A 27,563-nucleotide genomic window follows, 5' to 3' on the forward strand; every position below is an offset into this window, starting at 1 on the left:
CGGCACATAATCTTATAGTGTGTATCCAGATGTTCCTCGTTTTTACATGTAGGTTGGACATATCTATACAATTGCTATTGTCTCCGGTGGGCGTCTATTTTCATTCTGGGCGGCAGCTTCACTTGCTAATATTAGCAGTACCATAGCATAGAAAATCACAATTGCATTTGCGTACAAACATCCCTTTGATCCCATAGAGGTGCGCAGGAAACTGGCAGTATTGGGGGTACCCAATAGCTGAATAGTACACCGCACCCAAACAGCACTTCCTTTATGTCCAACTCTATGTAACCCCTAATACCTCACCAAAATACAACTTTCACTTTTTACACTTATTGCAGGGTATCCTATAATTGTAAAGGAACATACCTAAGTGTTTTCTAATGTCACCGGATATTTTGCTGTCCAGGTGAATGGAGATCATCATCTTTGCACAAACATAATTCTGTTGTTTTTGTTTTACAGTTAGAATGAGTCCATCATGGACGGATGTGTGCAGGGGCATAGGGACTAGGGTGGAACAAGTGGAGCTCAAGCTCCAGGCGCCGCTGGGGACAGAAGGCGCCGGCTCACTGCACAGCTGAGTGCCGGGATATCGGGGTAGGAGGAGATGACTAGAAGAGAGGGAAGGGGTGGCCACCACACTGCCTGCATGTTGCATATCACTGATTGCACAGTGCAGAGAGTCGAGTGTGGTGTGTTGTTAGGGAAGAGGGGAGGTTTGAAGGCTTGTCAGGGATCTGCGTTCAGTGATCTGGAACATGCAGGCAGTGTGGTGGCCACGCCTTCCCTTTCCTCAGTCCTTTCCTCCTACCCATGGAGTCCCAGCCTGTCAATCACATAGAAGCTCCGCCCCTCCAGGCTGGAACGAGGAGCTTCTCTGCTGCTGCCCTCTTGGTGAGAATTACTGTGTGTATAGTGTTTATGTCTGTGTATACTGTGTGTTTATGTCTGTGTATACTGTGTGTATACTGTGTTTATGTGTATATGTCTGTGTTTGTGTGTAAATGTGTGTGTATGTCTGTATGCTAATGTGTATATATGTATGTATGTATGTGTGTGTGTTTGTGTATATATACTTTTGTATACAGTATGTGTGAGTATATGTGTGTGTTTATGTATATGTGTGTATATATGCAGTTCTGTATATATCTGTGTGTGTATATTTGTGTGTTTATGTGTGTGTATATTTGTGTGTGTGTTTATATCTGTGTATACTGTATTTGTGTGTTTATGTATGTCCGTGCCTAAATGTGTGTGAATGAATGTATGTATGTATGTATGTATGTATGTATGTATGTATGTGTGGTGGTGGGTGGGGGTGCCATGGCATGACCCTGCTCCGGGTGTCATGTCTCCACGCTACGCCTCTGGATGTGTGTACTGTAGATGGGATCCGACATGGGGTTTCTCTGTTTATTATGTTGAGGCGTTGCAGATGGAAGTGAAGCTTCCGTTTTATGCTGTAAGGCAGCAGAAAGGGATGAAGCTGTGACAACTGTCCTCGAGTTCCCAGTTCTTAGACCCGTTGGCTGCAGGAACACAAACACTTGAATTTGTCAACGCTCCATTGCAACCTGGAAGCCGTTACATTCCATCCTGAAGGGCCAGAGACAGGAGCTCTGTAATTGCCGCTGGTGCTGGGAAAGTTCCTATACTCTTGTGCATATACAATGTCCTCTGGTAAATAATTCCACTGGTATAAAGTTCTGGTAATATTACACATTACAAACTTAGCTAATTAAACAAATATGCTTCAAATTAGATAGTTGGGCAAATGACACTGGAACTCTATACGAGAGGGTGTCACAAAAGTCATTCCTGACTATAATGCTGTTATTAGAACAGGGAGCACTTGGGTGCTACTATCTACATCCTAATTGTTCTTTCTCTTACATCCTAGAGGATGCTGGGGACTCCGAAAGGACCATGGGGTAAAGACGGGATCCGCAGGAAACATGGGCACACTATAAGACTTTTACTGGGTGTGAACTGGCTCCTCCCTCTATGCCCCTCCTCCAGACCTCAGTTAGATTCTGTGCCCAGGAGAAACTGGACACACACTAGGGGAGCTCTACTGAGTTTCTCTGGAAAGACTTTATGGTAGGCTTTTTTATTTTCAGGGAGACCTGCTGGCTACAGGCTCCCTGCTTCGTGGGACTGAGGGGAGAGAAGTCAGACCTACTTCTTCTGAGTTAAAGGCTCTGCTTCTTAGGCTACTGGACACCATTAGCTCCAGAGGGTTCGATCACTTGGTGCGCCTAGCTGCTTGTTCCCGGAGCCGCGCCGTCACCCCCCTCACAGAAGCCAGAAGAAAGAAGCCGGGTGAGTATTAGAAGAACAGAAGACTTCAGTGACGGCAGAAGACTTCAGTAATGGAGGTACAGTGCAGCGGTCGTGCTGCGCTCCATGCTCCCACACACCAACGGCACTCACAGGGTGCTGGGGGGGGGAGCGCCCTGGGCAGCAGGTTACTGGAGCCTTTTTCCACTGGCAAACATACATATTAGCGGTGCCTGGGCACTGTATTGTAACCCCCGCCAGTATAATATTTTAAATTTTAGCAGGACTATAGCGCGCCGGGAAGGGGCGGGGCTTAGCCGCACAGCTTACCAGTGCCATTTTCACTACTTCACAGTGCATGCAGAGACGCTGGCCCGGACCTCCACTCTCCTTACAAGTACAGGGAGAAAAACGGGGGAGGGGCACAGGCAATTGGTGCTATATATTTACAGCGCAAACATCATATATTATTTGTTTAGTAGTATATGGGCACTGGGGTGTGAGCTGGCATACTCCCTCTGAGTTCTCTCTACAGGCTTCCCTGTGGGTCTGTCCCCTTTGGCCAGTGTGAGTGTTGGTGTGTCGGTACCGTGTGTCGACATGTCTGAGGCTGAGTGTTCCTCCCCGGAGGAAGTTACTGGGGGCGCGGAGAAAGATTTGGGAGTGACTCTGTCGGCACAGCCGACTGTTGATTGGGTAATATGTTGAGTACATTGAATGCAAATGTGGCGTTATTGTCTAAGAGACTGGATAAATCTGATTCTCAGACACAAACGTGGAGAAAATCCATGGAGGACGCTTTGTCTCAGGTACAGGCTCCCTCAGGGTCACAAAAAAGTTCATTTACCCAGATGGCAGATACGGATACCGACACAGACTCTGATTCCAGTGTCGACTTCAGTGAGGCCAGTTTACATCCGAAATTGGTTAAGAGTATTCAGTACATGATTGTGGCTATTAAAGATGTTTTACATATTTCTGAAGTGCCTGCTGTTCCAGATACGAGGGTTTGTTTGTATAAGGGAAAAAAGCCTGAGGTGACGTTTCCCCCCTCTCATGAACTGAACGCTCTTTGTGAAAAGGCTTGGGAGTCGCCTGACAAAAGGTGGCAAATTCCCAAGAGAATTTTTATGGCATATCCTTTCCCTTCTGACGACAGGGTGAAATGGGAGTCATCTCCCAATGTGGACAAGGCTCTATCCCAACTGTCCAAAAAGGTGGCGCTTCCGTCTCCTGACATGGCTGCCCTCAAGGATCCTGCGGATCGCAAGCAGGAAACGACATTGAAGGCCATTTACGTCACTACGGGTGCACTCCTCAGGCCTGCCGTGGCATCGGCGTGGGTGAGTAGTGCTATTGTTAAGTGGGCTAATAATTTGGCATCTGACATGGATACCCTTGATAAGGATAACATTCTTTTGACTCTTGGTTATATCAGGGACGCTGCAGCTTACCTAAAGGATGCAGCGAGGGATATTGGCCTCTTGGGATCAAGGGCCAATGCCATGGCGGTCTCGGCCAGGAGGGCGCTGTGGATTCATAAATGGAATGCTAATGCCGACTCCAAGAAAGCTATGGAAGCTCTCCCTTTTAAAGGTAGTGTCTTGTTTGGTGACGGCCTTGCTGACCTGGTGTCTACCGCTACTGCGGGTAAGTCATCTTTTCTTCCTTATGTTCCCGCACAACAGAAAAAGGTGCCCCATCAGCAGATGCAGTCCTTTCGGCCTAATAAATACAAAAAAGGAAGGGGCTCGTCCTTCCTCACTTCAAAAGGTAGAGGAAGGGGAAAAAGGTCGCCTGCTGTGTCTTTGCCCAGGACCAAAAGTCCTCCCCTGCCCCTACCAAGTCCACCACATGACGCTGGGAGTCCGTGCCGGTGGAGGACCCTATGGGAGTCCGTGCCGGTGGGGGACCGTCTCCGAATCTTCAGTCAGGTCTGGTTTCAATCGGGCCTAGTTCCTTGGGTCTTAGACATAGTGTCCCAGGGGTACAAACTGGAGTTTCAGGAGATGCCTCCCCGCCGATTTTTCAAATCAGCCTTGCCAGTTTCGATTCCAGAAAGAGAAGTAGTAAATGCTGCGATACAAAAGCTGTGTCAACAGAGGGTCATTGTCCCGGTTCCCCCGTCCCAACGGGGGGAAGGGTTCTATTCGAGCCTCTTTGTCGTGCCAAAGCCGGACAGCTCAGTCAGACCGATCCTGAACCTAAAATCCCTCAATCCGTACTTGAAAACTTTCAAGTTCAAGATGGAATCTCTTCGAGCTGTGATCTCCAGCCTAGAAGGGGGGATTTTATGGCGTCAGTCGACATAAAAGATGCCTACTTACACATCCCGATATATCCTCATCAGGCCTTCCTGAGATTTGCGTTGCAGGATTGTCATTACCAATTTCAGACGTTGCCGTTTGGGCTTTCCACGGCCCCGAGGGTCTTCACCAAAGTGATGGCGGAAATGATGGTACTCCTACGCAAGCAGGGTGTCACAATTATCCCGTACTTGGACGATCTCCTGATAAAGGCGAGATCAAAAGACCAGTTGCTGAGAAATGTGGAACTCTCCCTGACGGTTCTGCAACATCATGGTTGGATTCTAAATTTGCCAAAGTCTCAGTTGGTCCCGACAACTCGGCTGCCCTTCTTGGGCATGATCCTAGACACGGAACTACAGAGAGTGTTTCTTCCGGCGGAAAAAGCTCTGGAAATCCAGACCATGGTCAAGAAGATTCTGAAACCAGCAAGAGTGTCGATTCATCAATGCACTCGAGTGCTAGGGAAGATGGTTGCGGCTTGCCATTCCGTTTGGCAGGTTTCATGCCCGGGTGTTTCAGTGGGACCTGCTGAACAAATGGTCCGGGTCTCACCTGCACATGCACCGGAAAATAAGTCTACCTTCCAGGACCAGAATTTCTCTCCTGTGGTGGCTGCAAAGTTCTCACCTTTTAGAGGGACGCAGGTTCGGAATCCAGGATTGGGTCCTGCTGACCACAGATGCAAGTCTCCGAGGCTGGGGTGCAGTCACACAAGGAAGAAGTTTCCAGGGAAAATGGTCAAGCCAGGAATCTTGTCTCCACATAAATGTTCTGGAGTTAAGAGCCATTTACAACGGCCTTCTGCAAGCGAAAAACCTTCTTCAAGGTCTACCTGTCCTGATTCAGTCGGACAACGTAACAGCGGTGGCGTACGTAAACCGCCAGGGCGGAACAAAGAGCAGAGCGGCAATGGCGGAGGCCACAAGAGTTCTCCGCTGGGCGGAACAGCATGTGAGCGCTCTGTCAGCAGTCTTCCTTCCGGGCGTGGACAACTGGGAAGCAGACTTCCTCAGCAGACACGATCTCCATCCAGGAGAGTGGCCCCTTCATCATGAGATATTTGCAGAAGTGACAAGGCGTTGGGGAATTCCTCAAATAGACATGATGGTGTCTCGCCTCAACAAGAAGCTTCCGAGGTATTGTTCCAGGTCAAGGGACCCCCAAGCCAGTGCAGTGGACGCCCTGGTAACTCCGTGGGTGTTTCAGTCGGTGTATGTGTTCCCTCCACTTCCTCTCATTCCAAGAGTGTTGAGGATCATAAGACGAACAAGGGTTCAGGCAATACTCGTCGTTCCAGATTGGCCACGAAGGGCCTGGTATCCGGATCTTCAGGAATTGCTCATAGAAGATCCTTGGCCGCTTCCTCTCAGAGAGGACCTGTTACTGCAGGGGCCATGCATATTTCCGGACTTACCGCGGCTGTGTTTGACGGCGTGGAGGTTGAACGCCAAATCCTAGCTCGTAAAGGTATTCCCGGGGAAGTCATCCCCACTCTCCTTAAGGCTAGAAAGGAGGTCACGGCGAAGCATTATCACCGTATTTGGAGAAAATATGTGTCGCGGTGTGAAGCCAAAACAGCTCCTGCGGAGGAGTTTCACTTGGGTCGTTTCCTTCATTTTTTGCAGGCAGGCGTGGATGCAGGCCTGAAATTGGGTTCCATCAAAGTGCAGATTTCGGCTTTATCTATTTTCTTTCAAAAAGAATTGTCCGCCCTTCCTGAGGTTCAGACTTTCGTGAAGGGAGTGCTGCACATCCATCCTCCGTTTGTGCCACCCGTGACACCATTGGATCTTGAAGTGGTGTTACAATTTCTTATGTCTCACTGGTTTCAACCTTTGCGAAAGGTTGAGTTAAAGTTTCTCACTTGGAAAGTGGTCATGCTTTTGGCCTTGGCGTCTGCCAGACGAGTGTCAGAATTGGCGGCTTTGTCTCACAAGAGCCCATATTTGATTTTTCATGTGGATAGAGCGGAATTGAGGACTCGTCAACAATTTCTGCCGAAGGTGGTTTCTTCGTTTCACATAAATCAACCTGTTGTGGTACCTGTAGCTACGGATGCTGTGGCAGTGCCAAAATCTCTTGATGTCGTAAGAGCTTTAAAAATTTATGTCGCCAGAACGGCTCTTGTTAGGAAAACGGAGGCTCTGTTTGTCTTGTATGCTTCCAACAAGATTGGAGATTCTGCTTCTAAGCAGACTATTACACGATGGATTTGTAATACGATTCAGCACGCTCATTCTTCGGCTTGGTTGCCGTTGCCGAAGTCTGTAAAGGCCCATCTTGGGCGGCTGCCCAAGGGGTCTCGGCACTTCAACTTTGCCGAGCAGCTACGTGGTCGGGTTCAAACACTTTTGCTAAGTTCTACAAGTTTGATACCCTGCCTGAGGAGGACCTCATGTTTGCTCAATCGGTGCTGCAGAGTCGTCCGCACTCTCCCGCCCGGTCTGGAGCTTTGGTATAGAACCCATGGTCCTTTTGGAGTCCCCAGCATCCTCTAGGACGTAAGAGAAAATAGGAGTTTAATACCTACCGGTAAATCCTTTTCTCCTAGTCCGTAGAGGATGCTGGGCGCCCATCCCAGTGCGTACTGTTACTTGGAGTTGTATTGTTGGTTGTTGTTTACGGTTACACGATGGTTGTGTATCGGTTATGTTCAGCTTGTTGCTGTTTTTTCGTTCATACTGTTATCTGGTTTCTTGGTTATCCAGTTGTATGGTGTGTTTGTGGTGTGAGCTGGTATGTCTCTCACCCTTAGTTTAAAAAAAATCCTTTTCCTCGAAATGTCTCCCCTGGGCACAGTTCCTATAACTGAGGTCTGGAGGAGGGGCATAGAGGGAGGAGCCAGTTCACACCCAGTAAAAGTCTTATAGTGTGCCCATGTCTCCTGCTGATCCCGTCTATACCCCATGGTCCTTTTGGAGTCCCCAGCATCCTCTACGGACTAGGAGAAAAGGATTTACCGGTAGGTATTAAAATCCTATTTTTCCCCCTATACTCCCACATGAACAGTACTGATGTATTTATAATGGGTGCAGTGTGTGCGGAGCACACGTGCCCCCGGGGTCTAGGGGGGCCCACAATACACAACCTGCACCCAATATTTTCCATTCTTACCGGAGTCCTGCGCTGGCAGCAGCAGCGCTGCAAAAATCACCAGGAAAATGGTGCCATTTTCCCAGCATTTTGCGCATGCACAATAAGAAAATCACTGGGAAAATGGTGCTGTTTTACTGGAGACCGGTGCATGTGCAGTAGACTCGGGGATAGCGCTAGGGTCCTCTAGGGACTCTAGTGCCCAGAGTCTACTTTGCTACCTGCTAGAGAGGTGGGGACCCAGAGAAAGGCCTCCTCCTCTCTAGAAACGCCCCTGCTCACAGGTCTTCTCCCAACAGGAGATGAGTATCACCTGACGTACGCCGTCCCAGCAGAGAGAGGGTTCAGCAAAGGGTTAATCTACCAATACTGAGGGGGTCAACTTGTCTTTTGCATGGCCCTGACCCAAACTAACATACAGTAATCATTATCATTTCATGATAAGAAGCCACAGCACTCCACAGCGCCACAGAGTTGCCACAAGTACCCACCAATGATACACAGAAACCGAGCAGGGGCACAAGAGAGAGGGGGGTTGATGCTCAGGTGAGCGCACAGCCATTTGCAGAGCATCTTCTGTGTTCTCACACTCTGCATGCTCCGTAACCCGGGTATACACAAGTACGGGTGATACAGAGGTGTATGCATTTCAGTCACATCTCCAATGCCGACTGAAAGGGAGGAACTTGGCTGTAACAGGGCACTCTCACATAGGGAATACTCAGAGAGGCTAGAAGCACAGCTATGCCGGTAACCAGATGGATATCCTGCACCAAGGACAGGACTGTGGCAATCACACCAAGCATTTGGATAGGGGCAGTCCACTGGGTCGACCTAGAGACCCTGTCGACCTAGAAACCCTGTCAACCTAGTTACTGTCGACCAATAGTGGTCAACCTAGATAGTGTCGACCTAGTTACTGTCGACCTAGAGTCCGGATCCCAGTCCACTCTCAGAAACGCGTACAACTCTGCCTATATGCTACAACACCGGGCTTGGTGCGGAGGTTAACGCCAGATATTGCTGTTAGTACACATGAAGTTAGTAGTATCAGGGCGGGATGTACTATCCTTCGCCCCCGCGTTAAGTGCCGTTTTCTCTCCGTTCACACTCGCCGCTTCCCCTGAACTCCCCCGTCTGCTTTCTTATTTCCCTCTCCCTCCTCTTAACCGCCGCGGCCACGGAGTTCTACTATCGCAGCGCTCCCCTTGGCGGTTGGTGCATGCGCACCACTCACTTTTTTTTTTTTCGGGCATGCGCACAGCGCCTTTCTGGACGGATCCTGGAGGCTTCCTGCGCCGCATTTGTAGCTTCCGGCCTTGCGCATGCGCCAACCGCCATGGGGAGCGCTGCGAGAGGAGAACTCCGTGGCCGCGGCGGTGAAGAGGAGGGAGAGGGAAATAAGAAAGCAGTCGGGGGAGTTAAAGGGAAAGCGTCAGGCAGCGGAGTGGTGAGTGTGAACGGAGAGAAAACGGCACTTAACGCGGGGGCGAAGGATAGTACATCCCGCCCTCACTGTGTTTAGTGGAGATGCGGTACATCCCGTCCTAACACACCACTCATCTCCTGATATACTCTGTGCTGCAGGTGAACTTTCACTATTCAGCTGTCAGAGATTCATTATTATAAAATATTTGCATCATATCACCTGAAAAACACTCATTTTCAAGGGATACCAGCACATATTAGTGGAGGAAGCAGCCAGGTCGCACAGGAGGGGGCATGGAGGCGTCGTTCTGTGGGCGTGGAGACATGATTGCATCATCATAGCCCTGCCCCCACTTTACAACATTATTTAGAGTGGATTGCATCATTGTTGCCCCACCCACTTTTACTGAACGAGCGGATGGAGTGGGGGTGAGCGGATGGAGGAGGGAGGCGTGCTGGCAGTGGGGAGCAGGATGCGGGAGACTTGCCCTTTTTTCAAGGGGGCCAGGAGTGCCACCCAATTTTCGGGAGGTAGGACCAGGCTGTATCGTTGCTAAGTCCTGCCTCCACCCATCACAGCAAAATGCAGCTATTTGCGGGTCTGTGGGGAGGAGGCAGACTGGGGGACATGTACTAAGCAGTGGTAAAAGTGGAGAAGTGAGCCAGTGGAGAAGTTGCCCATGGCAACCAATCAGCATTGACGTAACATTTATAATTTGCATACTATAAAAATAAACAGAGCAGCTAATTGGTTGCCATGGGCAACTTCTCCACTGACTCACTTCTCCACTTTTATCACAGCTTAGTAAATGTCCCCCTTAGCAAGTGATACAAATTTGCGTCATTTAGCCCTGCCCCTTCTATATGGAGCCAGGTATCCCAGATATAATCTCATTCTGCCCCCTTCATTAGGAAGTGGGTGGGATATGGGAGATTCGGGCACTCTTCCTTGGGTGTGGGGGACTGCCCCAAAAAACGTGAGTCTCCTGCAAGTAGCGGAGCATAACCTGTGGATTGCAATCAGTCCCCCCTGACCAACGCTTTGCTGTTATATGCATTAGGGGTGGGTGGGGGGCACTGGCAGTTAATCTCCAGCATTTTTTAAACACTCAGTTAAGGGGTAAAGAACATAGGGCCTGATCCATACAGTAGGTTGATGGAAATGAGTCTCCTGCCCCATTACCTCCACTTCAATTCTGCATCAGCCCCATAACGTACGGTAAACCGGGCCCCATGAAGAATAACATCAAGTTCTCTGAGCGAAGTAAAACCCACCTAAAAAAGAATGAATACCCGCCTAATACTGAAAATGGTCTTGATGCTGCAGACAGGGAAGGGTTAAAATAAAACCAAGGTTTACACAAAAGTAACACGAGCAAGAGCCGCTGCGAGCTACAACTTGCCCTTAAACATACTGTAAATATATACCCTGGTGCGCATGGCAGGCTGTCCGCACCTGTCCTCGTCCTCACACAGGTAGGTGAATGAACCCAGTTATCTTCCTGGCACCAGAAGCCGTTGCCTTGCGGCCCCCGCCTGCTCCTCTGATCATGCGCTGACAATATCTATCCGTGCTAATGTTTTCTGGCTGACGACCTACAAACACATTCATTACCACAACAAATTCCTGACACACATCCAAACTCCCAGATAACAGTGCTCCTGCGCCCAGTTACTGGTGCCCCAGCAAGCCCACATTCCAGGGACGTGTCCCTGCCCACTTTCTTCACTCCTTGCTGGGCAGAGCTGAGATGTGCCGCACTGCTCCACTTTGGCGCAATTGGAGGGAGGGGTTGTTATGAGCTATTGTTGTGCATTAATGCAACGAAATGGTATCAACCGACACAACGCACAGATATCATTCAACAATGTATGGAACTTCCGTGCCCTTTACTAAGTAATACAACTACTGTACATACTGTATAAATATATCAAAATAAAAATTAGGATTAGGATGTATGTTACATACAGTATACTAGCCCTCATTCAGCTTCAGTAGCAGTTTTGCTTTGTAAAGTGACGCCCAATGATGCGATGGCAATCCAATTGCGATTGCATCGAAGAAATCTGCAATTAGTGGAAGCCCCAATTAGTGCCGCCATGTTTCCTATTGCAGGAAATGCATTTCCTGTTCCCCTCCCATCCAGTGCTGCATCTTTGCCCCAGAACGCCAACCGTCTGTTACTCACTTTGCAATCGCATAGAACAGTGAGTTCTACATAAATCACAGCATCTTTTTTCACACACCGCCAGAGCAAGTGTGATTTTTCCTAAAATCATTATTTTTAGGAAAAATTATTCACCCCCCCCCCCCCCCCTTCCAGGACTAATTAAGCAAGTTTCCAATTTAGTTTAATTAGTCAGTAATTTACTCACTTTCCAAAACAGTATCTTCTCCTCCAACTTTGGGATCCGGACTCCTGCAGCAGCGGTGAGTGGAGTAATGTGTGTGAGTGTGTCTAATGGGGACATTTACTAAGCAGTGATAAGAGCGGAGGAGTGAGCCAGTGGAGAAGTTGCCCATGGCAACCAATCAGCTCTGAAGTAACATCTATAATTTGCATACTAGAAAATGATACAGAGCTGCTGACTGGTTGATGGAGCAACTTCTCCACAGGCTCACTTCTCCACTCTTATCACTGTTTAGTAAATGTCCCCCTAAGTGTGTGTGTGACTGACTCCTCCCCTACGAGTGTGTGATCTACCCCTGGAGGCAGCAGCTGGGAGACTTACATCTCCCAGCAGCCCCCTCCCCAGTGCAAAGATGGGGGAAAGACCACCGGGAGCCGCAGAGACCACAGGAGTGGTAAGTATTTTTTTTTTCTCGCACCGCGATCTAACAATCCCACAACCATTTTTTCAAATTAGATACTGTGGGTATCGGGAGTGCGCAAACCGCAATTGAATTCCCCCCTTAGGTGCAGAAGTACAAAGCTAGCTATCGGTGACGGGGCGTCTAAGGGCCTAATTCAGCATGGATCGCAAAAGCAAAATCTTTCTTTAATGGGCAAAACCATGGGGGTCATTCCGAGTTGAACGCTCGCTAGCTATTTTTTGCAGCGCTGCGAACAGATAGTCGCCACCTATGGGGGAGTGTATTTTCGCTTTGCAAGTGTGCGAACGCCTGTGCAGCCGAGCACTACAAAAAAGTTTAGTGCAGTTTCTGAGTAGCTCTGAACTTACCCAGCCGCTGCGATCACTTCAGCCTGTCCGGGACCGGAATTGACGTCAGACACCAGCCCTGCAAATGCTTCGACACGCCTGCGTTTTCCCAACTACTCCCTGAAAATGGTCAGTTGACACCCATAAACGCCTTCGTCCTGTCAATCTTCGGCTGTGCGAATGGATTCTTCATTAAATCCATCACCCAGCACTGATCCTCTTTGTACCCGTATGACGCGCCTGCGCATTGCGGTGCATATGCATGCGCAGTTTTGCAGAGTTTTGACCTGATCGTAGCGCTGCAAAAAATAGCTAGCGTGCGATCAGGTCGGAATGACCCCCTATGTGCACTGCAGGTGGGGCAGATGTAACGTGCAGAGAGAGTTAGATTTGGGTGGGTTATATTGTTTCTGTGCAGGGTAAATACTGGCTGCTTTATTTTTACACTGTAAGTTAGATTTCAGTTTGAACACACCCCACCCAAATCTAACTCTCTCTGCACATGTTACATCTGCTGTAACTGAGAACACCCAGCTCACAGCGTACCACCCACCTGCTTAGAATGTTATGGTTTGTTACATTTGTTTACAAACACAAGACAGAATAAATCGACTGCTGTAACCGTCACTGTAATTATAATCAGACATTGAGATACTGTGTAACATTGTTCAAACCCATCTCCACTTGGAAATGGGCCCAGTATCAAAATCTGTCAGGGGGCCCACACTTCCTGTGGCCTGGCACTGAGCGAAACGGCCTGATCTGATGATGCAAAAACTTGATTGATGTAAAATTTTGCCGCAACTTTGTAGAACGCATACACAGGAGCGAGGTACAGTAACTGCCTCTACGGTTCTATCGGTGCAAAATCTGCAGAAGAAGTTCATTTCCACTGAACTCATCGCCCATCTCTCATCTCGCATTTGGCATTGAGCAAAAAGGGTCATTCCGATGAGAAGCCGCCTTTGTCCCCATCCCCTGTCTTCCTGCAGTATTCATGTCGGCTTCACTTGCAGCACACAAGGGGCCGTGTTACGCAGCCAGAAACACAATACACACTTGTTGCTCTTATACCGTGCATACGCGGATGCAGACACGTAGCATCTCTCTGAAACATGAGTTCGGAGCCCAGATTGTAGAGTAGATGCTGTGAAATTCTGTACAGTCAGAATTAACCCCCTCTCTGCATTGGCAAACGCAGGATTTCTAGAGGGGGGTTTCCAAATGCAACCCACAATCTCTCACTCTGCAGAGCATTGGAGCAAGTGCGGGAGTCTGGTACAGCGGTAGAAGAACCTAGTAATGACCCTGGATATTAATGTAAACATTAGTCTTTTTATACACTGGACACTGTATGGAATACAGTATTTGTATTTAACTCAACATAGATGGTCCATAGTATAGGCTGTATCAAACATATTTAAATAATAAATACACAAACATAATAGAACCAGTACTGCACTTCTAAGCACACATTCTCCCACCTCATGGTAAGGCTCCTGTCTCTTCTTCCTGGTAGCTACTCTCTGGTCCAGTGCACTGATTGATTGATTCCACACGCACAGCAAACTTGGTAGAAGAGGCTTCATGATGTGGTGGCAGCTTGCTATTGTCATAATTTGAGCCACTTGCCAAGAGGAGTGGGGGTGTCCAGGCAACCAGATGCCCCCCCCCCTCCCCCTGCGTTTGCCTATGCTCTGCCAGCCGCAACTTCCCGACTGATTCTGATTCACTTCTTCAGTTGTTGTGTTTCCCTATGGCCGGGGCACTGTACTCTCTTTCATATGCTAATGCCACAAACGTGCGAACTACTGTAATTCACACATCTGTGCATTTGAAAGTGCAAGCCTACACCATGCACTGTGCTAGCGGCCGCAGGCGTCGGCATCAGCACTGGCAGCCCCACGATTCGTGCAAGCGATAGTATGAAATAGACGTTCCTTACTTCTACGCACTCCCACCAGAAACAGCTGCTTTGCACACCTTGATGCTCGCTGCCCACAAACGCCTATTTCACGCTGGTCTCTGTTCGCGCAAGATGTGGCATGCACACACCAATTGTAGGCCTGATTCAGATGTGATTGGAGGCTTTATTACGGGTTCAGTATCATTTACCGACGGACACAATACCGACGGTCATAATCCCGACAGCCATTGGCCTACAGTCAAAATACCGACACGGTCAAACTAACGACATTCATTATGCCGCCATGTTCAAAATGCTGACATAGAATACCGACATTTGAAATGCCGACATGCCAAAATACAGACATGAGTTTTTCTGGGGGTCGACATGGACACCGTCTAAGTGTACCGCGTCCCCTCACATGGCTCGCTGCACTCGCCATGCTTCAGGGCCGGTGCCTCGCTGTGCTTGGCACACTATTATGTTCCCCTTCCAGGTCCAATGGGATGGTAAAGTATGAACAAGTCTGTTTTTGGTTAAAAAAAATTCCTTAAAAACATATGTTGACATTTCGACACGTCGGCATTTCTATCGTCAGTATTCTATGTCGATATTTTGAACATGTTGACACGACGAATGTCAGTATTTTGACTGTCGGTCAATGACTGTCGGGACTATGATCGTCGGTATTGTGTCCGTCGGTAAATCAACTGCTACCCATTATTGCAGCTGCTCACCTGCAGCAGTGATGCGCTAGTAACGTATGGTAATGCAGCAGTGATGCGCTAGTAACGTATGGTAATGCAGCAGTGATGCGCTAGTAACGTATGGTAATGCAGCAGTGATGCGCTAGTAACGTATGGTAATGCAGCAGTGATGCGCTAGTAACGTATGGTAATGCAGCAGTGATGCGCTAGTAACGTATGGTAATGCAGCAGTGATGCGCTAGTAACGTATGGTAATGCAGCAGTGATGCGCTAGTAACGTATGGTAATGCAGCAGTGATGCGCTAGTAACGTATGGTAATGCAGCAGTGATGCGCTAGTAACGTATGGTAATGCAGCAGTGATGCGCTAGTAACGTATGGTAATGCAGCAGTGATGCGCTAGTAACGTATGGTAATGCAGCAGTGATGCGCTAGTAACGTATGGTAATGCAGCAGTGATGCGCTAGTAACGTATGGTAATGCAGCAGTGATGCACTAGTAACGTATGGTAATGCAGCAGTGATGCACTAGTAACGTATGGTAATGCAGCAGTGATGCACTAGTAACGTATGGTAATGCAGCAGTGATGCACTAGTAACGTATGGTAATGCAGCAGTGATGCACTAGTAACGTATGGTAATGCAACAGTGATGCACTAGTAACGTATGGTAATGCAGCAGTGATGCACTAGTAACGTATGGTAATGCAGCAGTGATGCACTAGTAACGTATGGTAATGCAGCAGTGATGCACTAGTAACGTATGGTAATGCAGCAGTGATGCACTAGTAACGTATGGTAATGCAGCAGTGATGCACTAGTAACGTATGGTAATGCAACAGTGATGCACTAGTAACGTATGGTAATGCAGCAGTGATGCACTAGTAACGTATGGTAATGCAGCAGTGATGCACTAGTAACGTATGGTAATGCAGCAGTGATGCACTAGTAACGTATGGTAATGCAGCAGTGATGCACTAGTAACGTATGGTAATGCAGCAGTGATGCACTAGTAACGTATGGAAATGCAGCAGTGATGCACTAGTTATGTATTGTAATGCAGCAGGAGGCGTCTGATATAAGTAGACGCCTCCTGCTCGCATAAGTGATCCAGTGCTGCACCCTAGGACCAGGACAGTAGAGAACCTGGCTGGGCCCAGGTACTTTTCAGGGGGTATGGCCTAATCACAGGAGGGGTGGCCATGCACCCTTAGAAAAATATACAGATTTTTTTTAAGCACTTCCCTGGCCACACTGCAGCCCAGCACACAGCAGTGTGTGATGGGCTGAGAAGAAAAGCTGCAGCTGCTGCTTCCAGGGAAGGGGGCAGCGGGACATGGGCCCCTCTATCAGACCTGGGCCCAGGTAATTTGTACCCCCTCCCCCCCTCTCTCTGCACCAGTGCCTAGAACGCTGCATTGGATCACTTGCGTCGCCGTCAGCCAGCTGTGTGACACACGGGGTCACGCAAACTGGCCGCTGCAGTTCCTGGAGACCGCACGCCCCCTCTCTGCCTCCAAAACCGCAGCAGACTGTCAATCACTGACAGTTTGCAAGCCGTGGTGCGTCCAACGATGCAGGAACCGTAGTGCGCTTGTGCAAAGTCCCGAATAACGGTACTCTGCACTATGTGTTGCATCTCCAATCATATCTGAATCAGCCAGCTTGACTCAGAATCAGACCTACAGTCACATGATATATTGATATCATTGTGACAGACCCTACAGTATGTACAGCAGACCCGGAATACAGGAATGGGGGCTCAGGTGCAGAGATATATTTTGGGTCGCCCAGTGTTCTTTCTCCCCTCACCCCCTCCCATACAATTCTCATATTCATGAACACTCTCCTTTGTGTTATTTTATCTCATTTTCCTGACTGACCCGCTGCTGGCTGGCCACTGTAAGTAACGCAGCAGCTGCAGGCGAATTACTCACTGATATTATTCTAATCAGTAATTTGATAGTCACGTATATATATTTATGAGTGGTGTGAGCGCGGCTTCAGGATTTGTTAGTCTTATAAATAAATAACTGTAATGGAAAAGCTACGGGGAGTTTTGACCAAAAAGAGTTAACGTCCTCCAGAAGATGGAATGTTGACTAGTACAGGTCGATCCATAGTTACCCCACTGTAAATAGTTACACAGAGTGAGAAATTGTCTAGACTGAGATAAACTGACCGCACAGGAATACTCATATTACTACAGTGTGTCCTGTACAGGAACTTTTACATTTCTCCTCTGATTAATATATTACATTCATGTCTGCAATACTCCAGTCCTTGCACTCGTCTCTCCCTCTTCATCCTCAATCGATTCCCTTTACCCCATTCCCTCCCAGCTCTGATACCCTTCAACTCCTTCCACCCCCTAGCCCCATGGGCGTTATTTATAATCTGCGATGCAAACAGGCCCCACAATGCACACCTTGCACCCATAGACAATCCTTACTGTGCCTGTCAATCATCAGGCGCCATTTTCATGAAGCCCTGCTCATGCGCCATAAAGCAGTCACTGGGAAAATGGTACTGGAGCCATATTCTCGGAGATAAATGAATGCGCAGAAGACTCTAGCACAGTGGCAGAGTGTACTCGGCGCATGCACCAGGTTTAGCTACAGTATGCAAGAAATACAGAGACCATGGGATTAATATAACGGGTGTGGCAGCCATTTTGGGTCCCCGGTTGCAGGGATTATTCATCCTACCCACGAAGGCTCCAGGTGAGGCAGCCGTTCTGGGTGCACTACATAGGATTATAATACCCAGTAGTACCCCATTCTGCTTCCAAACCACTTGTATTTGATCTGCATTTGTTTCACTGACTTGTTTTTATGTCCATAGCACAATGGGCCTCATTCCGAGTTGATCGCTCGCTAGCTATTTTTTGCAGAGCAGCGATCAGATAGTCGCCGCCCACGGGGGAGTGTATTTTCGCTTTGCAAGTGTGCGAACGCATGTGCAGCCGAGCGGGACGAAAACGTTTTTTGCAGTTTCTGAGTAGCTCTGGACTTACTCAGCTCTTGCGATCACTTCAGCCTGTCCGGTCCCGAAATTGATGTCAGACACCCGCCCTGCAAACACCTGGACACGCCTGCGTTTTCCCTACCACTCCCAGAAAACGGTCACTTGACACTCATAAACGCCCTCTTCCTGTCATTCTCCTTGCGATCGGTTGTGCGAATGGATTCGTCGCAGCAACGATGCTGTTTGTACCCATACGACGCGCGTGCGCATTGCGGTGCATGCGCAGTAGTAACCTGATCGCTGCGCTGCAAAAAACGGCAGCGAGCGATCAACTCGGAATGAAGGCCAACATGAAGCGAATTGGCTGCGTGCAGTTACTTATAATCTGTGGAAAATGTTGAGCCCCTCTACTCCGGGTGACAGTGATCCTTCTACCGGTCATTACTGTATATACAGAATGATACAGTACTGTGCAAAAGGTTTAGGCAGGTGTGGAAAAAATGCCGCATAATAAGAATGCTTTCAAAAACAGATGTGTTAATAGTATTTTTAACAATTAACAAAATACAAAGTGAAAGAACAGAGAAGAAATCTAAATCAAATCAATATTTAGTGTGACCACCCTTTGCCTTCAAAAAAATCATCACTTCTTCTAGGTACACTTGCACACAGTTATTGAAGGAGCTCAACAGGGAGGTTATTCCAAACATCTTGGAGAACTAACCACAGATCTCACGTGGATGTAGGCTTGCTCAAATCCTTCTGTCTCTTTGTGTAATCCCGGACATACTCGATGATGTTGAGATCAGGGCTCTGTGGGTCCGATATCATCACTCCTTGTTCTTCTTTATGCTGAAGATAGTTCTTAATAGTGATGTGCACCGGAAATTTTTCGGGTTTTGTGTTTCGATTTTGGATTCGGTTCCGAGGCCGTGTTTTGGATTCGGACGCGTTTTGGCAAAACCTCCCTGAAAATTTTTTGTCGGATTCGGGTGTTTTGGATTCAGGTGTTTTTTTTACAAAAAACCCTCAAAAACAGCTTAAATCATAGAATTTGGGGGTCATTTTGATCCCATAGTATTATTAACCTCAATAACCATAATTTCCACTCATTTTCAGTCTATTCTGGACACCTCACACCTCACAATATTATTTTTAGTCCTAAAATTTGCACCAAGGTCGCTGGATGACTAAGCTAAGCGACCCAAGTGGCCGACACAAACACCTGGCCCATCTAGGAGTGGCACTGCAGTGTCAGACAGGATGGCACTTCAAAAAAATAGTCCCCAAACAGCACATGATGCAAAGAAAAAAAGAGGTGCAATGAGGTAGCTGTGTGACTAAGCTAAGCGACCCAAGTGGCCGACACAAACACCTGGCCCATCTAGGAGTGGCACTGCAGTGTCAGGCAGGATGGCACTTCAAAAAAAATGTCCCCAAACAGCACATGCAAAGAAAAATGAAAGAAAAAAGAGGTGCAAGATGGAATTGTCCTTGGGCCCTCCCACCCACCCTTATGTTGTATAAACAGGACATGCACACTTTAACGAACCCATCATTTCAGCGACAGGGTCTGCCACACGACTGTGACTGAAATGACTGGTTGGTTTGGGCCCCCACCAAAAAAGAAGCAATCAATCTCTCCTTGCACAAACTGGCTCTATATACTGGTGGTCAGCAAACTGTGCAAAACTGAAATGCACCACAGGTATGGATGGATAGTATACTTGACGACACAGAGGTAGGTAGAGCAGTGGCCTACTGTACCGTACTGCTATATATTATATACTGGTGGACAGCAAACTGTGCAAAACTGAAATGCACCACAGGTATGGATGGATACTAGTATACTTGACGACACAGAGGTAGGTAGAGCAGTGGCCTACTGTACCGTACTGCTATATAGTATATATTGGTGGTCAGCAAACTGTGCAAAACTGAAATGCACCACAGGTATGGATGGATAGTATACTTGACGACACAGAGGTAGGGAGAGCAGTAGCCTTCTGTACCGTACTGCTATATATTATATACTGGTGGACAGCAAACTGTGCAAAACTGAAATGCACCACAGGTATGGATGGATACTAGTATACTTGACGACACAGAGGTAGGTAGAGCAGTGGCCTACTGTACCGTACTGCTATATATTATATACTGGTGGACAGCAAACTGTGCAAAACTGAAATGCACCACAGGTATGGATGGATACTAGTATACTTGACGACACAGAGGTAGGTAGAGCAGTGGCCTACTGTACCGTACTGCTATATAGTATATATTGGTGGTCAGCAAACTGTGCAAAACTGAAATTCACCACAGGTATGGATGGATAGTATACTTGACGACACAGAGGTAGGTAGAGCAGTGGCCTTCCGTACCGTACTGCTATATATTATATACTGGTGGTCAGCAAACTGTGCAAAACTGAAATGCACCACAAGTGTGGATGGATAGTATACTTGACAACACAGAGGTAGGTAGAGCAGTGGACTACTGTACCGTACTGCTATATATATAGTTATACTGGTGGTCAGCAAAATTCTGCACTGTCCTCCTACTATATACTACAATGCAGCACAGATATGGAGCGTTTTTCAGGCAGAGAACGTATAATACTGGTGGTCACTGGTCAGCAAAACTCTGCAATGTACTCCTCCTATATAATACTGCTGGTCCCCAGTCCCCACAATAAAGCAATTAGCACACTGAGCACAGATATTTGCAGCACACTGAGCACAGTCAGATATGGAGTGTTTTTCAGGCAGAGAACGTAGATATTTGCACTTGCAGCACACTGAGCACAGATATTTGCAGCACACTGAGCACAGATATTTGCAGCACAATTTGCAGCCCACTGAACATAGAAACTGAGAGGACGCCAGCCACGTCCTCTCACGATCATCTCCAATGCACGAGTGAAAAATGGCAGCGACGCCGCGGTATGATGACGTTCGGGCGCGCTCGGGTTAACCGAGCAAGGCGGGAGGATCCGAGTCTGCCTCGTACCCGTGTAAAATGGGTGAAGTTCGGGGGGGTTCGGATCCCGAGTATCCGAACCCGCTCATCACTAGTTCTTAATGACATTAGCTGTATGTTTGGAGTCTTTGTCCTGCCTAATCAGACGCTTCCCTGATGGTATTGCATTTCAATTTTTTACTACAGTGCCTGTCACTGCAGGACTCCGGAGAGGTAAGTATAATTATATTGGTGCATGTGTGTGTCATGTCTCCTCCTGGGCCCAGGGGCCTGTATGCACCACACGCCCTGCATCTATTATAAAGTACAGACCAGGGAACTAGGTGTACACTTTTTTGTGGGCATACACAGAACCATAGTTTTCACAGTACAAAGGTATCACACACGTCCACACTGTAACTGTATCTGTTTAAGGGACCGTTTTATCACCATCCGCATCTGAGGATGCAGATGTGCTGTGATAATATTGTGCCAATTCGCAATGTGATAATTGATTGCATCACACAGATGTATTATTCATCACATGCAGGCACAGAGCTTGCGAGAAAGCTCTGTCCCTGTGATGCCACTCCGCAGTCAAATCGGGGTATTTTTCCCCAAAAATACCCTGATTATCTGCCGCCCGATATCACCACTGCTACCACCACTGCCGGCACCCCCCTCCTCATTGCTGAAGTTGGCATAATTACATACCTCCCAATTGTCCCGATTTTCGTGGGACAGTCCTGTTTTATTAGGATTGGACTGTCCTACCCGTGTCCTGCAGTGGGGAAGGGGGGGGTGGGGGGGTGGCAGTTGGGAGGCTCCTGGCACTCTGCTCTTCCTAGCAGAGCAGTGGAGAATAGACGCTGGGCGCATGCGCACAGCAGATATTCACAGAAGACAGAGGGGCTGGGGACATGGACAGCAGCTCACAGAGCTATCCCCCCTAAATGACGGATTTGGGAGGCGTGGCTTGCGGACACCTCATCCCACCCAGCCATGCCCCCTTCCCCTGAGGCCACACCCCCTTTTGGTGTCAACCATGCTCCTTTTCATGAGACCATACCCCCTTTTGTTGGGAGTTATGAAATTATCACAGGGCTCACTGCGGTATTTTACAATTATGTTTGTTTGTTTATTCGGCCAGATCGCATTTCCCATTAGTATGGGGAATGTGATCTGATTACTAAACAAATTAGAATTAAAGTACTTTGGGGGCAGTCTTTCATGAAATCTGCTCCAAAAGCCCTTTAATACATTCAGGTAATACTAAAGTCATGTGAAAAGGGTTTGAAAACACTCTTTTTTTCATATTATTTTAGTAAAGGAAATGTTAATAAATATGCCCGTTAATGTGCAGCGCTTATGCTAATTCGCAACACTGTATACTAGTCTTTTGCGCAATACTGTATACTGGTCTTTTGCGCAATACTGTATACTGGTCTTTTGCATGGATGCTAGTATTGGGGGTCATTCCAAGTTGATCGTAGCTGTGCTAAATTTAGCACAGCTACGATTATCTTCCCTGACATGCGTGCTCCCCCCCCCCCCCCCCCCGCACAAATACAAAAGCATCGCACAGTGGCGATGCTTTTGTATTTGTGGAGTAACTCCCGGCCAGCATAGCTCCTGCGGCTGGCCGGGAGTTGATCGTCGCTGCCACTGTCCGCAGCGGCTGCGTGAGCCGGACCGCGCCCCGCGTTGGCCGGACCGCACCCCCTAAATGGCGTCTTAACGCCGCCGCCCTGCCCCCTCCCGCCCTGCGACCGCCTCTGCCTGTCAATCAGGCAGAGGCGATCGTCGTGCGCCGGTGCACTGTGGTGCATGCGCAATTCCGAACTGATCGCTGCGCAGCGATAAACTGAAGCGAGCGATCAGGGCGGAATGACCCCCCTTATTCTCTTGGGATGAACGGAAAGAGTTCTAGATGGTGCAACAAGAGTCTTTACATCGTGCTTTCCAAAGTCTTGTGCAATATTTGCAATGTGTAAATAGAAATGGGAGACTTAAAATAAATCTTGTCTCCTGCACAGAGAAGTATCAGCTGCAAATATACTGTGATGTTGTTGTAGCCAAGTGAAGTCTCTCGATGGTAGCAGAGGGAATGTAACTCATACCTTGATATACATGAATAGGAGAGGTTTAGGAAAGGAAGTAAGAGAAGATGAGCGGATATTCATATTACAGCACAATAAGTAACAATGTCATAATCATTATATGGATCAGTGAATACTGAAACTACCGGAATGCAGAGTGCTTGAATAAAATGAGCAGTAAATAGAAATATGTAGCTATAAACAGCAGCGGGCATTGGTGTTTACCAGATATTACTGCCACCACTGCAACCTAGAATTACATGCGGTCTGGCAGCAGCGCCTGACTCATACTATCATGACACAGCACATACTATAGTGACCACACTTCGGGCTCCACCTTTATTTAAAAGTTGTGCTATGCAGGGCGATGGCTTCATCCGACTTCTTTCCAGCTGAAAAGTTGTCGTCATTAGAACGTGACAGTTTTGGGTTGAAATCAACTTTTTTTTAGTCGTAAATAGTGGATTGGTAACACTGGTTCTGGCTGGTATTGGAACACAGCAGAAAATATCACAAAAGCCAGATGGAACCAAGTCATTAATGAGAATAATCTCTTTAAGGGGCATATTTATTAATCCTGTACAGTTTCTACATGATTTTATGGGGACGTAGTTTTAATGTCGACATTTACAATGTTGTCACCACAGTGTTGACGGTTCCAATGTTGACATTATTGAAATGTTGACATTCTGCAGGGACCGGAAGGTTAGGGTTAGGCATTAGGGGGAGGGTTAGTCTACAAGAGGGAAGGTTAGGGTTAGGCACTATGGGGAGGTTTAGTCTGCAAGAGGGAAGGTTAGGGTTAGGCACTATGGGGAGGTTTAGTCTGCAAGAGGGAAGGTTAGGGTTAGGCACTATGGGGAGGTTTAGTCTGCAAGAGGGAAGGTTGGGGTTAGGCACTATGGGGAGGTTTAGTCTACAAGAGGGAGGGTTAGGCATTAGGGGGAGGGTTAGCCTACAGGAGGGAAGGTTAGAGTTAGGCATTAGGGGGAGGGTTATGCTACAGGAGGGAAGGTTAGGGTTAGGCATTAGGGGGAGGGTTAGGCTACAGGAGGGAAGGTTAGAGTTAGGCATTAGGGGGAGGGTTAGTCTACAAGAGGGAAGGTTAGGGTTAGGCACTATGGGGAGGTTTAGTCTGCAAGAGGGAAGGTTAGGGTTAGGCACTATGGGGAGGTTTAGTCTACAAGAGGGAAGGTTAGGGTTAGGCACTATGGGGAGATTTAGTCTGCAAGAGGGAAGGTTGGGGTTAGGCACTATGGGGAGGTTTAGTCTACAAGAGGGAGGGTTAGGCATTAGGGGGAGGGTTAGCCTACAGGAGGGAAGGTTAGAGTTAGGCATTAGGGGGAGGGTTAGGCTACAGGAGGGAAGGTTAGGGTTAGGCATTAGGGGGAGGGTTAGGCTACAGGAGGGAAGGTTAGAGTTAGGCATTAGGGGGAGGGTTAGGCTACAAAAGGGAAGGTTAGGGTTAGGCACCAGGAGAAGGGTTAGTCTACATGAGGGAAGGTTAGAGTTAGGCATTAGGGGGAGGGTTAGGCTACAGGAGGGAAGGTTAGGGTTAGGCACCAGGAGAAGGGTTAGTCTACAAGAGGGAAGGTTAGAGTTAGGCACTAGGGGGAGGGTTAGGCTACAAGAGGGAAGGTTAGGGTTAGGCACCTGGAGAAGAGTTAGTCTACAAGAGGGAAGGTTAGTGTTAGACACTAGGGGGAGGTCTAGGCTACAGGAGGGAAGGTTAGGCTTAGGGACCAGGGGACGTGATAAGCTATGGAAGGAGAGGTTAGGGACCAGGGGAAGCGTTAAGCTATGGGAGGGGAGGTTGGAGTTAGACACTATGGGGAGGTTTAGGATTAAGCACCAGGGGAAGGGCTAAATTATGTGAGGGGAGTTTGCAGTTAGACACTAGGGGGAGGATTAGGGTTATGATATGGCTGGGGTGGTTAGGGTTATTCAGTACGGGGAATATTAGGCCACAGGAGGGGGGGAGGGGAGGAAAGGGTTAGGCACTAGGGGTACGGTTAGGCTATAAGAGGGAAGGTTGGAGACACTAGGGGAAGGTTTAGGATTAAGAACCAGAGAAAGGGCTAGGTTACGTGATGGGTGGCTGGAGTTAGACACAGGTTTAGTGTTAGGCTATGGGAGGGGAGGTTATGGTTAGGCACTAGGGGGAGGGTTAGTGTTAGGCTATGGGAGGGGAGGTTATGGTTAGGCACTAGGGGGAAGGTTAGTGTTAGGTTATGGGAGGTTATGGTTAGGCACTAGGGGGAGGGTTAGTGTTAGGCTATGGGAGGGGAGGTTATGGTTAGGCACTAGGGGGAGGGTTAGTGTTAGGCTATGGGAAGGGGAGGTTAATGGAAGGTACTAGTAGGAGAGTTAGGGTTAGGCTACAGGAGGTGTGGTTAGGCACTAGGGGTAGGGTTAGGGTTAGGCTACAGGATGCGTGTTTAGGGTTAAGCACTATGGGGAGGGATAGGGTTAAGTTACTAGAGTGAAGGTTAGAGGAAGGTACTAAGGGATGGTTAGGATAAGGTAGAAGAGGTTAGGTTTATGCACTAGGGGGAGGGTTAGGCTATGGGAGAAGAGGGTAGGAGAAGGCACTAGGGGGAGGGTTAGGCTATGGGAGAAGAGGTTAGGAGAAGGCACTAGGGGGAGGGTTAGGCTATGGGAGAAGAGGTTAGGAGAAGGCACTAGGGGGAGGGCTAGGGTTAAGCTATGGGAAGGGAGGATTAGGCACTTGAAGAGTGTGTGTGTGTGTGTGTGTGTGTGTGTGTGTGTGTGTGTGTGTGTATGTGTGTGTGTGTGTGTGTGTGTGTGTGTGTGTGTGTATGGGGGTAATTAGACACTACATGATGGGGGTGGGGGGTTATGGTTATGGATACTCGCCACCGGCAGTCCTTCAGGTTGAGACAGTCAGAAGTCATCAGCTAACCTCCGGACCTGGAAGACACTGCTGGATTGGTCGTACCAGGTTTGTCACCACTAAAATCATCAGGAACATTTTGTTGACATTCTTATCATGTAAATATTTCATAAGACAAGCATGTTGACATATTGCATGTTGACATTATAACTTGTTGAATGTTTACAATACATACCACACCTGATTTTATTAAACTATAGCCTAATGCAGAAAATTTCACAGTCGAGAGTCGGATATTATGGCCTGAACCCTATTTATCAAACCAAAAAGCTTTATGGCGTTTGTCCCTGTCAGTTAATATTAACCGCTTTATGTCATCGGAGGCATTCTCGTAGGAGTGTATATTATGAGTCACGGCATCACCCCATCTGAAAAAAGATATAAAATTCTATGTGTGGTACTGCAAGGTGGCGTTGTGAACTGCAAAGGAGTACATTAAGGCTACACATACCCACCAATGGGAACCCGCAAAGCTGGACCCTCTGGGTAACATCAGTCTGGGCATCCACGGACATTCACCACACATGCACCGACATTAGCCACGCTGGCACATACCCTTCACAGGTGGAGTTAGGGTGTCAGTGAGAATGACAAAACCCTCACTGAGGTCTAAATTGCACATGTACAAAATGATGGGAAATATCACATTTCGGAGAGAGATGAAGTGTAGAGAGATAAAGTACCTGCCAGTTAGCTATGCTAGAGAAACGATAGAAGATGATTGGTCGGTAGTTTATCTCTCTCCACGTTGCGGTTGATTTAGAGGTGGGCGCTAATTGTTCCACCGATGCTTCTTTGTCCTCAGCGACTGTGCAAAAAAGCCGAGTTAAAAGACGTCACACTGAAGACTTCTGTGATCCGCTGGCATGTCTGAGGACGCAGCATCGGAGTAACTGCGTGACCATCAGTCATCTGAGCAACCCTCAGGTTATCCGGTGTAATCACGCTGCAGAGGCCGTATCAATCAGGCTGCAACATCCAGCCACTGTGAGCGACATTTGCCCATACGCAGTGCAGCATCAGTGCACTACACCATCAGAGATGTGCATTAACTTCGCGTTAACGTAAATCTCCGAATCAGATCTTTTATCTCTCGCCAAGATTTGACCAATCTCCCCATATGTATTGCTGCGATACTGAATGATTGATACTGTTAAACAGATCCCTACTGAGAAACAGGATTTATTATAGAGCATGCTGCTGATACCCATACAATAGTGGGGGCCTTTTATGGTGATTGGATGCAGTTGCATCTGGTCCTAATTGATTGTAAATGTGTGGAGATTATTCTAGCTGTGGGGAATTATTACGTCCAGTATTCCGGGCTCTCAGGCTGAACCTTTCTCCAGTTTGCCTCCTGCCGTGTCCCGTGTTCCCAGTGTAAATATACCAGTGGGCAGAGGGGAAGTAGCCGCACTGAGACTGGGGATGTACAACACCCCCTGAGTGCCCCGTCTGACAGGGGGTTTGTTATTCCTGTCAGGATGGATTTAGCTGGTTGTTTTCTGTTTATTTGGTGGCAGCTGCTGGGAAGAGGTCACAGCTGGAGGATATGGAGGTTACTTACAGTATATACTTCTGACTTGCTTCTGTTCAATATACTCCAAAGACATCAGTTTAATCTCTTAAATGGAATATGTACATGTAGAAAAATATGAAAGATGTGAGAGAATAATAATAATAATAATAATAATAATAATATTTAAGGTGCATCCAAACTTTGGCTCTGATATATCAAGC

The 27,563-nt window shown here is 47.9% G+C and overlaps 1 protein-coding gene across 1 annotated transcript in view; it reads left to right on the forward strand.

The window, feature by feature from the left end:
• The first annotated feature begins 866 nt into the window (after positions 1-866).
• LOC134911867 (uncharacterized) overlaps positions 867-27,563 on the forward strand; it is a 40,010-nt gene continuing 13,313 nt past the window's right edge. Inside the window, exon 1 of the mRNA XM_063919843.1 lies at positions 867-897. The gene's annotated coding sequence lies outside the window, so the exon portion shown is untranslated. The remainder of the gene's footprint in view (positions 898-27,563) is intronic.

Source organism: Pseudophryne corroboree, chromosome 4, assembly GCF_028390025.1.
Source record: "Pseudophryne corroboree isolate aPseCor3 chromosome 4, aPseCor3.hap2, whole genome shotgun sequence".
Lineage (NCBI taxonomy): Eukaryota > Metazoa > Chordata > Amphibia > Anura > Myobatrachidae > Pseudophryne > Pseudophryne corroboree.